Consider the following 13,129-nt stretch of genomic DNA (forward strand, 5'->3'; position numbering starts at 1 on the left):
AACGTGCAGTGGGATTTACGTGAAATCGGCGCAATTGTGGATGCTAATCGTTCGCTTGTATCTGCCTACACACCTCTGCCGGTTGGGAATTATTCCACTTGCATGGCAAGGTGCGCATGTAGGTGTGTTAAAAATTCTGGAGGCGCTGGGTATCGATCCCAGTACCTCTCGCACACTAAGCGAGCGCTCTACCATCTGAGCTACGCCCACCCCCCCGATAACTAGTAGTGCTACATACAGTCATATCAACGTCACAGACCCTTGCACTCCCATTATTCCGCAGACAAACACTACTCTCTATGTATCAGTGAGGGTGTCTCTCAGGTTTCCTGCATTCTGTATCGAATCGTAGTTGGCCACAATGAAAGTGGCACGCATAACGTCGAAAATAGAGTTCAGACACCGCTCTGAGTAAGACGAACGTGTTGTCCACCTCTAGACTTCAATGACGTTAAGCCGTGATACCTAAGACAGATCTGCACTCGATGACACCACGATAACAGCCGGTCCCCACACTTACATCTTGCTCTCCTTATGACAGTATACATCATATCAGTCTGTGACGCTGGTTTTGCAACTTCTTGCGTGCGTTTATGTTCGCCGCGACCAACACTTACCATGCACTGACCACAAAACATGGAGGAGCCGGGGCTTGAACCCGAGACCGTTCACACGCTAAGCGAACGATCTGCCAACTGAGCTACAGCTACACACACGACCAAGCCTGGCTATTCTCCATTCTTTGCGACTCTGATGTGCACGGACACGATGGTTGGTTGGTTTGTAGCGGCGAAGGTACCAGAATACAAAGGCGCGGACACGTTCATATACACAAGAGTTCCAAGTAGTTCCGATGCTCTGGTATTACGAATGCAAATTCCGTCTGTTTTGAACGTCTTAAATTGAAAGGGCGGTCACAAATTGGTCCATTTCACTCCTTGTCCACAATCACACAGCACCTGAGGTAACAAGCACATCTCGAGCCCCATTGTGCTCTCCATTGTTCATGCCAACTCAGTGCCTCGCTCTTTGCTACTGTGTAAAACTCTTGTCGTCCAACTGCAAAACACTGGGACACAGCAAGTTTCCGCGTCCCCATTGCACTGATCGTACTACGAAACGCTCCCCAAACTTGGCAATCACCCATGCAGATGACTTTTCCGACTTTACACAACGCTCACGCAACGCTCACGCTAGTGACAGCCTTATTTATAGTTCGACGTCGCGCCAAAGCGAATGAGCACATTTCGCCTACTGCTTAGGCCGCTCTTCTAGTGTGGCTGCTCTGTGTCTGCAGGCAGCGAGGGGCTGCAAGCTTCCTGTGTTCGCACCTATATCACCTGTGCTTCCTTGTCAGAGACAGACTATCGCAAAACATACATCTCACTCCATGAATTGATTGCTACGGCATCTGTTATCAGCAGTCACAACCAGCAACACCAGTAGCAGCCGACTGCACGCAAAGAATGGCAACGTGCAGTGGGATTTACGTGAAATCGGCGCAATTGTGGATGCTAATCGTTCGCTTGTATCTGCCTACACACCTCTGCCGGTTGGGAATTATTCCACTTGCATGGCAAGGTGCGCATGTAGGTGTGTTAAAAATTCTGGAGGCGCTGGGTATCGATCCCAGTACCTCTCGCACACTAAGCGAGCGCTCTACCATCTGAGCTACGCCCACCACCCCGATAACTAGTAGTGCTACATACAGTCATATCAACGTCACAGACCCTTGCACTCCCATTATTCCGCAGACAAACACTACTCTCTATGTATCAGTGAGGGTGTCTTTCAGGTTTCGTGCATTCTGTATCGAATCGTAGTTGGCCACAATGAAAGTGGCACGCATAACGTCGAAAATAGAGTTCAGACACCGCTCTGAGTAAGACGAACGTGTTGTCCACCTCTAGACTTCAATGACGTTAAGCCGTGATACCTAAGACAGATCTGCACTCGATGACACCACGATAACAGCCGGTCCCCACACTTACATCTTGCTCTCCTTATGACAGTATACATCATATCAGTCTGTGACGCTGGTTTTGCAACTTCTTGCGTGCGTTTATGTTCGCCGCGACCAACACTTACCATGCACTGACCACAAAACATGGAGGAGCCGGGGCTTGAACCCGAGAACTTTCACACGCTAAGCGAACGATCTGCCAACTGAGCTACAGCTACACACACGACCAAGCCTGGCTATTCTCCATTCTTTGCGACTCTGATGTGCACGGACACGATGGTTGGTTGGTTTGTAGCGGCGAAGGTACCAGAATACAAAGGCGCGGACACGTTCATATACACAAGAGTTCCAAGTAGTTCCGATGCTCTAGTATTACGAATGCAAATTCCGTCTGTTTTGAACGTCTTAAATTGAAAGGGCGGTCACAAATTGGTCCATTTCACTCCTTGTCCACAATCACACAGCACCTGTGGTAACAAGCACATCTCGAGCCCCATTGTGCTCTCCATTGTTCATGCCAACTCAGTGCCTCGCTCTTTGCTACTGTGTAAAACTCTTGTCGTCCAACTGCAAAACACTGGGACACAGCAAGTTTCCGCGTCCCCATTGCACTGATCGTACTACGAAACGCTCCCCAAACTTGGCAATCACCCATGCAGATGACTTTTCCGACTTTACACGACGCTCACGCAACGCTCACGCTAGTGACAGCCTTATTTATAGTTCGACGTCGCGCCAAAGCGAATGAGCACATTTCGCCTACGGCTTAGGCCGCTCTTCTAGTGTGGCTGCTCTGTGTCTGCAGGCAGCGAGGGGCTGCAAGCTTCCTGTGTTCGCACCTATATCACCTGTGCTTCCTTGTCAGAGACAGACTATCGCAAAACATACATCTCACTCCATGAATTGATTGCTACGGCATCTGTTATCAGCAGTCACAACCAGCAACACCAGTAGCAGCCGACTACACGCAAAGAATGGCAACGTGCAGTGGGATTTACGTGAAATCGGCGCAATTGTGGATGCTAATCGTTCGCTTGTATCTGCCTACACACCTCTGCCGGTTGGGAATTATTCCACTTGCATGGCAAGGTGCGCATGTAGGTGTGTTAAAAATTCTGGAGGCGCTGGGTATCGATCCCAGTACCTCTCGCACACTAAGCGAGCGCTCTACCATCTGAGCTACGCCCACCCCCCCGATAACTAGTAGTGCTACATACAGTCATATAAACGTCACAGACCCTTGCACTCCCATTATTCCGCAGACAAACACTACTCTCTATGTATCAGTGAGGGTGTCTTTCAGGTTTCGTGCATTCTGTATCGAATCGTAGTTGGCCACAATGAAAGTGGCACGCATAACGTCGAAAATAGAGTTCAGACACCGCTCTGAGTAAGACGAACGTGTTGTCCACCTCTAGACTTCAATGACGTTAAGCCGTGATACCTAAGACAGATCTGCACTCGATGACACCACGATAACAGCCGGTCCCCACACTTACATCTTGCTCTCCTTATGACAGTATACATCATATCAGTCTGTGACGCTGGTTTTGCAACTTCTTGCGTGCGTTTATGTTCGCCCCGACAAACACTTACCATGCACCGACCACAAAACATGGAGGAGCCGGGGCTTGAACCCGAGACCGTCCACACGCTAAGCGAACGATCTGCCAACTGAGCTACAGCTACACACACGACCAAGCCTGGCTATTCTCCCTTCTTTGCGACTCTGATGTGCAAGGACACGATGGTTGGTTGGTTTGTAGCGGCGAAGGTACCAGAATACAAAGGCGCGGACACGTTCATATACACAAGAGTTCCAAGTAGTTTCGATGCTCTGGTATTACGAATGCAAATTCCGTCTGTTTTGAACGTCTTAAATTGAAAGGGCGGTCACAAATTGGTCCATTTCACTCCTTGTCCACAATCACACAGCACCTGAGGTAACATGCACATCTCGAGCCCCATTGTGCTCTCCATTGTTCATGCCAACTCAGTGCCTCGCTCTTTGCTACTGTGTAAAACTCTTGTCGTCCAACTGCAAAACACTGGGACACAGCAAGTTTCCGCGTCCCCATTTGCTACTGTGTAAAACTCTTGTCGTCCAACTGCAAAACACTGGGACACAGCAAGTTTCCGCGTCCCCATTGCACTGATCGTACTACGAAACGCTCCCCAAACTTGGCAATCACCCATGCAGATGACTTTTCCGACTTTACACGACGCTCACGCAACGCTCACGCTAGTGACAGCCTTAATTATAGTTCGACGTCGCGCCAAAGCGAATGAGCACATTTCGCCTACTGCTTAGGCCGCTCTTCTAGTGTGGCTGCTCTGTGTCTGCAGGCAGCGAGGGGCTGCAAGCTTCCTGTGTTCGCACCTATATCACCTGTGCTTCCTTGTCAGAGACAGACTATCGCAAAACATACATCTCACTCCATGAATTGATTGCTACGGCATCTGTTATCAGCAGTCACAACCAGCAACACCAGTAGCAGCCGACTACACGCAAAGAATGGCAACGTGCAGTGGGATTTACGTGAAATCGGCGCAATTGTGGATGCTAATCGTTCGCTTGTATCTGCCTACACACCTCTGCCGGTTGGGAATTATTCCACTTGCATGGCAAGGTGCGCATGTAGGTGTGTTAAAAATTCTGGAGGCGCTGGGTATCGATCCCAGTACCTCTCGCACACTAAGCGAGCGCTCTACCATCTGAGCTACGCCCACCCCCACGATAACTAGTAGTGCTACATACAGTCATATAAACGTCACAGACCCTTGCACTCCCATTATTCCGCAGACAAACACTACTCTCTATGTATCAGTGAGGGTGTCTTTCAGGTTTCGTGCATTCTGTATCGAATCGTAGTTGGCCACAATGAAAGTGGCACGCATAACGTCGAAAATAGAGTACAGACACCGCTCTGAGTAAGACGAACGTGTTGTCCACCTCTAGACTTCAATGACGTTAAGCCGTGATACCTAAGACAGATCTGCACTCGATGACACCACGATAACAGCCGGTCCCCACACTTACATCTTGCTCTCCTTATGACAGTATACATCATATCAGTCTGTGACGCTGGTTTTGCAACTTCTTGCGTGCGTTTATGTTCGCCCCGACAAACACTTACCATGCACCGACCACAAAACATGGAGGAGCCGGGGCTTGAACCCGAGACCGTCCACACGCTAAGCGAACGATCTGCCAACTGAGCTACAGCTACACACACGACCAAGCCTGGCTATTCTCCCTTCTTTGCGACTCTGATGTGCAAGGACACGATGGTTGGTTGGTTTGTAGCGGCGAAGGTACCAGAATACAAAGGCGCGGACACGTTCATATACACAAGAGTTCCAAGTAGTTTCGATGCTCTGGTATTACGAATGCAAATTCCGTCTGTTTTGAACGTCTTAAATTGAAAGGGCGGTCACAAATTGGTCCATTTCACTCCTTGTCCACAATCACACAGCACCTGAGGTAACATGCACATCTCGAGCCCCATTGTGCTCTCCATTGTTCATGCCAACTCAGTGCCTCGCTCTTTGCTACTGTGTAAAACTCTTGTCGTCCAACTGCAAAACACTGGGACACAGCAAGTTTCCGCGTCCCCATTTGCTACTGTGTAAAACTCTTGTCGTCCAACTGCAAAACACTGGGACACAGCAAGTTTCCGCGTCCCCATTGCACTGATCGTACTACGAAACGCTCCCCAAACTTGGCAATCACCCATGCAGATGACTTTTCCGACTTTACACGACGCTCACGCAACGCTCACGCTAGTGACAGCCTTAATTATAGTTCGACGTCGCGCCAAAGCGAATGAGCACATTTCGCCTACTGCTTAGGCCGCTCTTCTAGTGTGGCTGCTCTGTGTCTGCAGGCAGCGAGGGGCTGCAAGCTTCCTGTGTTCGCACCTATATCACCTGTGCTTCCTTGTCAGAGACAGACTATCGCAAAACATACATCTCACTCCATGAATTGATTGCTACGGCATCTGTTATCAGCAGTCACAACCAGCAACACCAGTAGCAGCCGACTACACGCAAAGAATGGCAACGTGCAGTGGGATTTACGTGAAATCGGCGCAATTGTGGATGCTAATCGTTCGCTTGTATCTGCCTACACACCTCTGCCGGTTGGGAATTATTCCACTTGCATGGCAAGGTGCGCATGTAGGTGTGTTAAAAATTCTGGAGGCGCTGGGTATCGATCCCAGTACCTCTCGCACACTAAGCGAGCGCTCTACCATCTGAGCTACGCCCACCCCCCCGATAACTAGTAGTGCTACATACAGTCATATAAACGTCACAGACCCTTGCACTCCCATTATTCCGCAGACAAACACTACTCTCTATGTATCAGTGAGGGTGTCTTTCAGGTTTCGTGCATTCTGTATCGAATCGTAGTTGGCCACAATGAAAGTGGCACGCATAACGTCGAAAATAGAGTTCAGACACCGCTCTGAGTAAGACGAACGTGTTGTCCACCTCTAGACTTCAATGACGTTAAGCCGTGATACCTAAGACAGATCTGCACTCGATGACACCACGATAACAGCCGGTCCCCACACTTACATCTTGCTCTCCTTATGACAGTATACATCATATCAGTCTGTGACGCTGGTTTTGCAACTTCTTGCGTGCGTTTATGTTCGCCCCGACAAACACTTACCATGCACCGACCACAAAACATGGAGGAGCCGGGGCTTGAACCCGAGACCGTCCACACGCTAAGCGAACGATCTGCCAACTGAGCTACAGCTACACACACGACCAAGCCTGGCTATTCTCCCTTCTTTGCGACTCTGATGTGCAAGGACACGATGGTTGGTTGGTTTGTAGCGGCGAAGGTACCAGAATACAAAGGCGCGGACACGTTCATATACACAAGAGTTCCAAGTAGTTTCGATGCTCTGGTATTACGAATGCAAATTCCGTCTGTTTTGAACGTCTTAAATTGAAAGGGCGGTCACAAATTGGTCCATTTCACTCCTTGTCCACAATCACACAGCACCTGAGGTAACATGCACATCTCGAGCCCCATTGTGCTCTCCATTGTTCATGCCAACTCAGTGCCTCGCTCTTTGCTACTGTGTAAAACTCTTGTCGTCCAACTGCAAAACACTGGGACACAGCAAGTTTCCGCGTCCCCATTTGCTACTGTGTAAAACTCTTGTCGTCCAACTGCAAAACACTGGGACACAGCAAGTTTCCGCGTCCCCATTGCACTGATCGTACTACGAAACGCTCCCCAAACTTGGCAATCACCCATGCAGATGACTTTTCCGACTTTACACGACGCTCACGCTAGTGACAGCCTTAATTATAGTTCGACGTCGCGCCAAAGCGAATGAGCACATTTCGCCTACTGCTTAGGCCGCTCTTCTAGTGTGGCTGCTCTGTGTCTGCAGGCAGCGAGGGGCTGCAAGCTTCCTGTGTTCGCACCTATATCACCTGTGCTTCCTTGTCAGAGACAGACTATCGCAAAACATACATCTCACTCCATGAATTGATTGCTACGGCATCTGTTATCAGCAGTCACAACCAGCAACACCAGTAGCAGCCGACTACACGCAAAGAATGGCAACGTGCAGTGGGATTTACGTGAAATCGGCGCAATTGTGGATGCTAATCGTTCGCTTGTATCTGCCTACACACCTCTGCCGGTTGGGAATTATTCCACTTGCATGGCAAGGTGCGCATGTAGGTGTGTTAAAAATTCTGGAGGCGCTGGGTATCGATCCCAGTACCTCTCGCACACTAAGCGAGCGCTCTACCATCTGAGCTACGCCCACCCCCACGATAACTAGTAGTGCTACATACAGTCATATAAACGTCACAGACCCTTGCACTCCCATTATTCCGCAGACAAACACTACTCTCTATGTATCAGTGAGGGTGTCTTTCAGGTTTCGTGCATTCTGTATCGAATCGTAGTTGGCCACAATGAAAGTGGCACGCATAACGTCGAAAATAGAGTACAGACACCGCTCTGAGTAAGACGAACGTGTTGTCCACCTCTAGACTTCAATGACGTTAAGCCGTGATACCTAAGACAGATCTGCACTCGATGACACCACGATAACAGCCGGTCCCCACACTTACATCTTGCTCTCCTTATGACAGTATACATCATATCAGTCTGTGACGCTGGTTTTGCAACTTCTTGCGTGCGTTTATGTTCGCCCCGACAAACACTTACCATGCACCGACCACAAAACATGGAGGAGCCGGGGCTTGAACCCGAGACCGTCCACACGCTAAGCGAACGATCTGCCAACTGAGCTACAGCTACACACACGACCAAGCCTGGCTATTCTCCCTTCTTTGCGACTCTGATGTGCAAGGACACGATGGTTGGTTGGTTTGTAGCGGCGAAGGTACCAGAATACAAAGGCGCGGACACGTTCATATACACAAGAGTTCCAAGTAGTTTCGATGCTCTGGTATTACGAATGCAAATTCCGTCTGTTTTGAACGTCTTAAATTGAAAGGGCGGTCACAAATTGGTCCATTTCACTCCTTGTCCACAATCACACAGCACCTGAGGTAACATGCACATCTCGAGCCCCATTGTGCTCTCCATTGTTCATGCCAACTCAGTGCCTCGCTCTTTGCTACTGTGTAAAACTCTTGTCGTCCAACTGCAAAACACTGGGACACAGCAAGTTTCCGCGTCCCCATTTGCTACTGTGTAAAACTCTTGTCGTCCAACTGCAAAACACTGGGACACAGCAAGTTTCCGCGTCCCCATTGCACTGATCGTACTACGAAACGCTCCCCAAACTTGGCAATCACCCATGCAGATGACTTTTCCGACTTTACACGACGCTCACGCAACGCTCACGCTAGTGACAGCCTTAATTATAGTTCGACGTCGCGCCAAAGCGAATGAGCACATTTCGCCTACTGCTTAGGCCGCTCTTCTAGTGTGGCTGCTCTGTGTCTGCAGGCAGCGAGGGGCTGCAAGCTTCCTGTGTTCGCACCTATATCACCTGTGCTTCCTTGTCAGAGACAGACTATCGCAAAACATACATCTCACTCCATGAATTGATTGCTACGGCATCTGTTATCAGCAGTCACAACCAGCAACACCAGTAGCAGCCGACTACACGCAAAGAATGGCAACGTGCAGTGGGATTTACGTGAAATCGGCGCAATTGTGGATGCTAATCGTTCGCTTGTATCTGCCTACACACCTCTGCCGGTTGGGAATTATTCCACTTGCATGGCAAGGTGCGCATGTAGGTGTGTTAAAAATTCTGGAGGCGTTGGGTATCGATCCCAGTACCTCTCGCACACTAAGCGAGCGCTCTACCATCTGAGCTACGCCCACCCCCACGATAACTAGTAGTGCTACATACAGTCATATAAACGTCACAGACCCTTGCACTCCCATTATTCCGCAGACAAACACTACTCTCTATGTATCAGTGAGGGTGTCTTTCAGGTTTCGTGCATTCTGTATCGAATCGTAGTTGGCCACAATGAAAGTGGCACGCATAACGTCGAAAATAGAGTACAGACACCGCTCTGAGTAAGACGAACGTGTTGTCCACCTCTAGACTTCAATGACGTTAAGCCGTGATACCTAAGACAGATCTGCACTCGATGACACCACGATAACAGCCGGTCCCCACACTTACATCTTGCTCTCCTTATGACAGTATACATCATATCAGTCTGTGACGCTGGTTTTGCAACTTCTTGCGTGCGTTTATGTTCGCCCCGACAAACACTTACCATGCACCGACCACAAAACATGGAGGAGCCGGGGCTTGAACCCGAGACCGTCCACACGCTAAGCGAACGATCTGCCAACTGAGCTACAGCTACACACACGACCAAGCCTGGCTATTCTCCATTCTTTGCGACTCTGATGTGCAAGGACACGATGGTTGGTTGGTTTGTAGCGGCGAAGGTACCAGAATACAAAGGCGCGGACACGTTCATATACACAAGAGTTCCAAGTAGTTTCGATGCTCTGGTATTACGAATGCAAATTCCGTCTGTTTTGAACGTCTTAAATTGAAAGGGCGGTCACAAATTGGTCCATTTCACTCCTTGTCCACAATCACACAGCACCTGAGGTAACATGCACATCTCGAGCCCCATTGTGCTCTCCATTGTTCATGCCAACTCAGTGCCTCGCTCTTTGCTACTGTGTAAAACTCTTGTCGTCCAACTGCAAAACACTGGGACACAGCAAGTTTCCGCGTCCCCATTTGCTACTGTGTAAAACTCTTGTCGTCCAACTGCAAAACACTGGGACACAGCAAGTTTCCGCGTCCCCATTGCACTGATCGTACTACGAAACGCTCCCCAAACTTGGCAATCACCCATGCAGATGACTTTTCCGACTTTACACGACGCTCACGCAACGCTCACGCTAGTGACAGCCTTATTTATAGTTCGACGTCGCGCCAAAGCGAATGAGCACATTTCGCCTACTGCTTAGGCCGCTCTTCTAGTGTGGCTGCTCTGTGTCTACAGGCAGCGAGGGGCTGCAAGCTTCCTGTGTTCGCACCTATATCACCTGTGCTTCCTTGTCAGAGACAGACTATCGCAAAACATACATGTCACTCCATGAATTGATTGCTACGGCATCTGTTATCAGCAGTCACAACCAGCAACACCAGTAGCAGCCGACTGCACGCAAATAATGGCAACGTGCAGTGGGATTTACGTGATATCGGCGCAATTGTGGATGCTAATCGTTCGCTTGTATCTGCCTACACACCTCTGCCGGTTGGGAATTATTCCACTTGCATGGCAAGGTGCGCATGTAGGTGTGTTAAAAATTCTGGAGGCGCTGGGTATCGATCCCAGTACCTCTCGCACACTAAGCGAGCGCTCTACCATCTGAGCTACGCCCATCCCCCCGATAACTAGTAGTGCTACATACAGTCATATCAACGTCACAGACCCTTGCACTCCCATTATTCCGCAGACAAACACTACTCTCTATGTATCAGTGAGGGTGTCTTTCAGGTTTCGTGCATTCTGTATCGAATCGTAGTTGGCCACAATGAAAGTGGCACGCATAACGCCGAAAATAGAGTTCAGACACCGCTCTGCGTAAGACGAACGTGTTGTCCACCTCTAGACGTCAATGACGTTAAGCCGTGATACCTAAGACAGATCTGCACTCGATAACACCACGATAACAGCCGGTCCCCACACTTACATCTTGCTCTCCTTATGACAGTATACATCATATCAGTCTGTGACGCTGGTTTTGCAACTTCTTGCGTGCGTTTATGTTCGCCGCGACCAACACTTACCATGCACTGACCACAAAACATGGAGGAGCCGGGGCTTGAACCCGAGACCGTTCACACGCTAAGCGAACGATCTGCCAACTGAGCTACAGCTACACACCCGACCAAGCCTGGCTATTCTCCATTCTTTGCGACTCTGATGTGCACGGACACGATGGTTGGTTGGTTCGTAGCGGCGAAGGTACCAGAATACAAAGGCGCGGACACGTTCATATACACAAGAGTTCCAAGTAGTTCCGATGCTCTGGTATTACGAATGCAAATTCCGTCTGTTTTGAACGTCTTAAATTGAAAGGGCGGTCACAAATTGGTCCATTTCACTCCTTGTCCACAATCACACAGCACCTGAGGTAACAAGCACATCTCGAGCCCCATTGTGCTCTCCATTGTTCATGCCAACTCAGTGCCTCGCTCTTTGCTACTGTGTAAAACTCTTGTCGTCCAACTGCAAAACACTGGGACACAGCAAGTTTCCGCGTCCCCATTGCACTGATCGTACTACGAAACGCTCCCCAAACTTGGCAATCACCCATGCAGATGACTTTTCCGACTTTACACGACGCTCACGCAACGCTCACGCTAGTGACAGCCTTATTTATAGTTCGACGTCGCGCCAAAGCGAATGAGCACATTTCGCCTACTGCTTAGGCCGCTCTTCTAGTGTGGCTGCTCTGTGTCTGCAGGCAGCGAGGGGCTGCAAGCTTCCTGTGTTCGCACCTATATCACCTGTGCTTCCTTGTCAGAGACAGACTATCGCAAAACATACATGTCACTCCATGAATTGATTGCTACGGCATCTGTTATCAGCAGTCACAACCAGCAACACCAGTAGCAGCCGACTGCACGCAAAGAATGGCAACGTGCAGTGGGATTTACGTGATATCGGCGCAATTGTGGATGCTAATCGTTCGCTTGTATCTGCCTACACACCTCTGCCGGTTGGGAATTATTCCACTTGCATGGCAAGGTGCGCATGTAGGTGTGTTAAAAATTCTGGAGGCGCTGGGTATCGATCCCAGTACCTCTCGCACACTAAGCGAGCGCTCTACCATCTGAGCTACGCCCACCCCCCCGATAACTAGCAGTGCTACATACAGTCATATCAACGTCACAGACCCTTGCACTCCCATTATTCCGCAGACAAACACTACTCTCTATGTATCAGTGAGGGTGTCTTTCAGGTTTCGTGCATTCTGTATCGAATCGTAGTTGGCCACAATGAAAGTGGCACGCATTACGTCGAAAATAGAGTTCAGACACCGCTCTGAGTAAGACGAACGTGTTGTCCACCTCTAGACTTCAATGACGTTAAGCCGTGATACCTAAGACAGATCTGCACTCGATGACACCACGATAACAGCCGGTCCCCACACTTACATCTTGCTCTCCTTATGACAGTATACATCATATCAGTCTGTGACGCTGGTTTTGCAACTTCTTGCGTGCGTTTATGTTCGCCCCGACAAACACTTACCATGCACCGACCACAAAACATGGAGGAGCCGGGGCTTGAACCCGAGACCGTCCACACGCTAAGCGAACGATCTGCCAACTGAGCTACAGCTACACACACGACCAAGCCTGGCTATTCTCCATTCTTTGCGACTCTGATGTGCAAGGACACGATGGTTGGTTGGTTTGTAGCGGCGAAGGTACCAGAATACAAAGGCGCGGACACGTTCATATACACAAGAGTTCCAAGTAGTTTCGATGCTCTGGTATTACGAATGCAAATTCCGTCTGTTTTGAACGTCTTAAATTGAAAGGGCGGTCACAAATTGGTCCATTTCACTCCTTGTCCACAATCACACAGCACCTGAGGTAACAAGCACATCTCGAGCCCCATTGTGCTCTCCATTGTTCATGCCAACTCAGTGCC

General features: G+C 49.5%; 7 non-coding genes across 7 annotated transcripts; all 7 read right to left on the bottom strand.

Annotated features, from left to right (window-relative positions):
- Positions 1–137: 137 nt before the first annotated feature.
- Trnat-agu (transfer RNA threonine (anticodon AGU)) lies at positions 138–211 on the bottom strand. The gene has a single exon. It is a non-coding gene; the product is annotated as a tRNA-Thr (tRNA).
- A 1,397-nt stretch (positions 212–1,608) lies between these two features.
- On the bottom strand, positions 1,609–1,682 carry Trnat-agu (transfer RNA threonine (anticodon AGU)). Its single transcript has one exon. It is a non-coding gene; the product is annotated as a tRNA-Thr (tRNA).
- Positions 1,683–3,079: 1,397 nt separating this feature from the next.
- Positions 3,080–3,153, bottom strand: Trnat-agu (transfer RNA threonine (anticodon AGU)). Its single transcript has one exon. It is a non-coding gene; the product is annotated as a tRNA-Thr (tRNA).
- Positions 3,154–4,620: 1,467 nt separating this feature from the next.
- Trnat-agu (transfer RNA threonine (anticodon AGU)) lies at positions 4,621–4,694 on the bottom strand. Its single transcript has one exon. It is a non-coding gene; the product is annotated as a tRNA-Thr (tRNA).
- Positions 4,695–6,161: 1,467 nt separating this feature from the next.
- On the bottom strand, positions 6,162–6,235 carry Trnat-agu (transfer RNA threonine (anticodon AGU)). The gene has a single exon. It is a non-coding gene; the product is annotated as a tRNA-Thr (tRNA).
- A 1,456-nt stretch (positions 6,236–7,691) lies between these two features.
- Trnat-agu (transfer RNA threonine (anticodon AGU)) lies at positions 7,692–7,765 on the bottom strand. The gene has a single exon. It is a non-coding gene; the product is annotated as a tRNA-Thr (tRNA).
- Positions 7,766–12,244: 4,479 nt separating this feature from the next.
- Trnat-agu (transfer RNA threonine (anticodon AGU)) lies at positions 12,245–12,318 on the bottom strand. The gene has a single exon. It is a non-coding gene; the product is annotated as a tRNA-Thr (tRNA).
- Positions 12,319–13,129: the final 811 nt, after the last annotated feature.

This window comes from Schistocerca gregaria, unplaced genomic scaffold, assembly GCF_023897955.1.
Source record: "Schistocerca gregaria isolate iqSchGreg1 unplaced genomic scaffold, iqSchGreg1.2 ptg000180l, whole genome shotgun sequence".
NCBI classification, from domain to species: domain Eukaryota; kingdom Metazoa; phylum Arthropoda; class Insecta; order Orthoptera; family Acrididae; genus Schistocerca; species Schistocerca gregaria.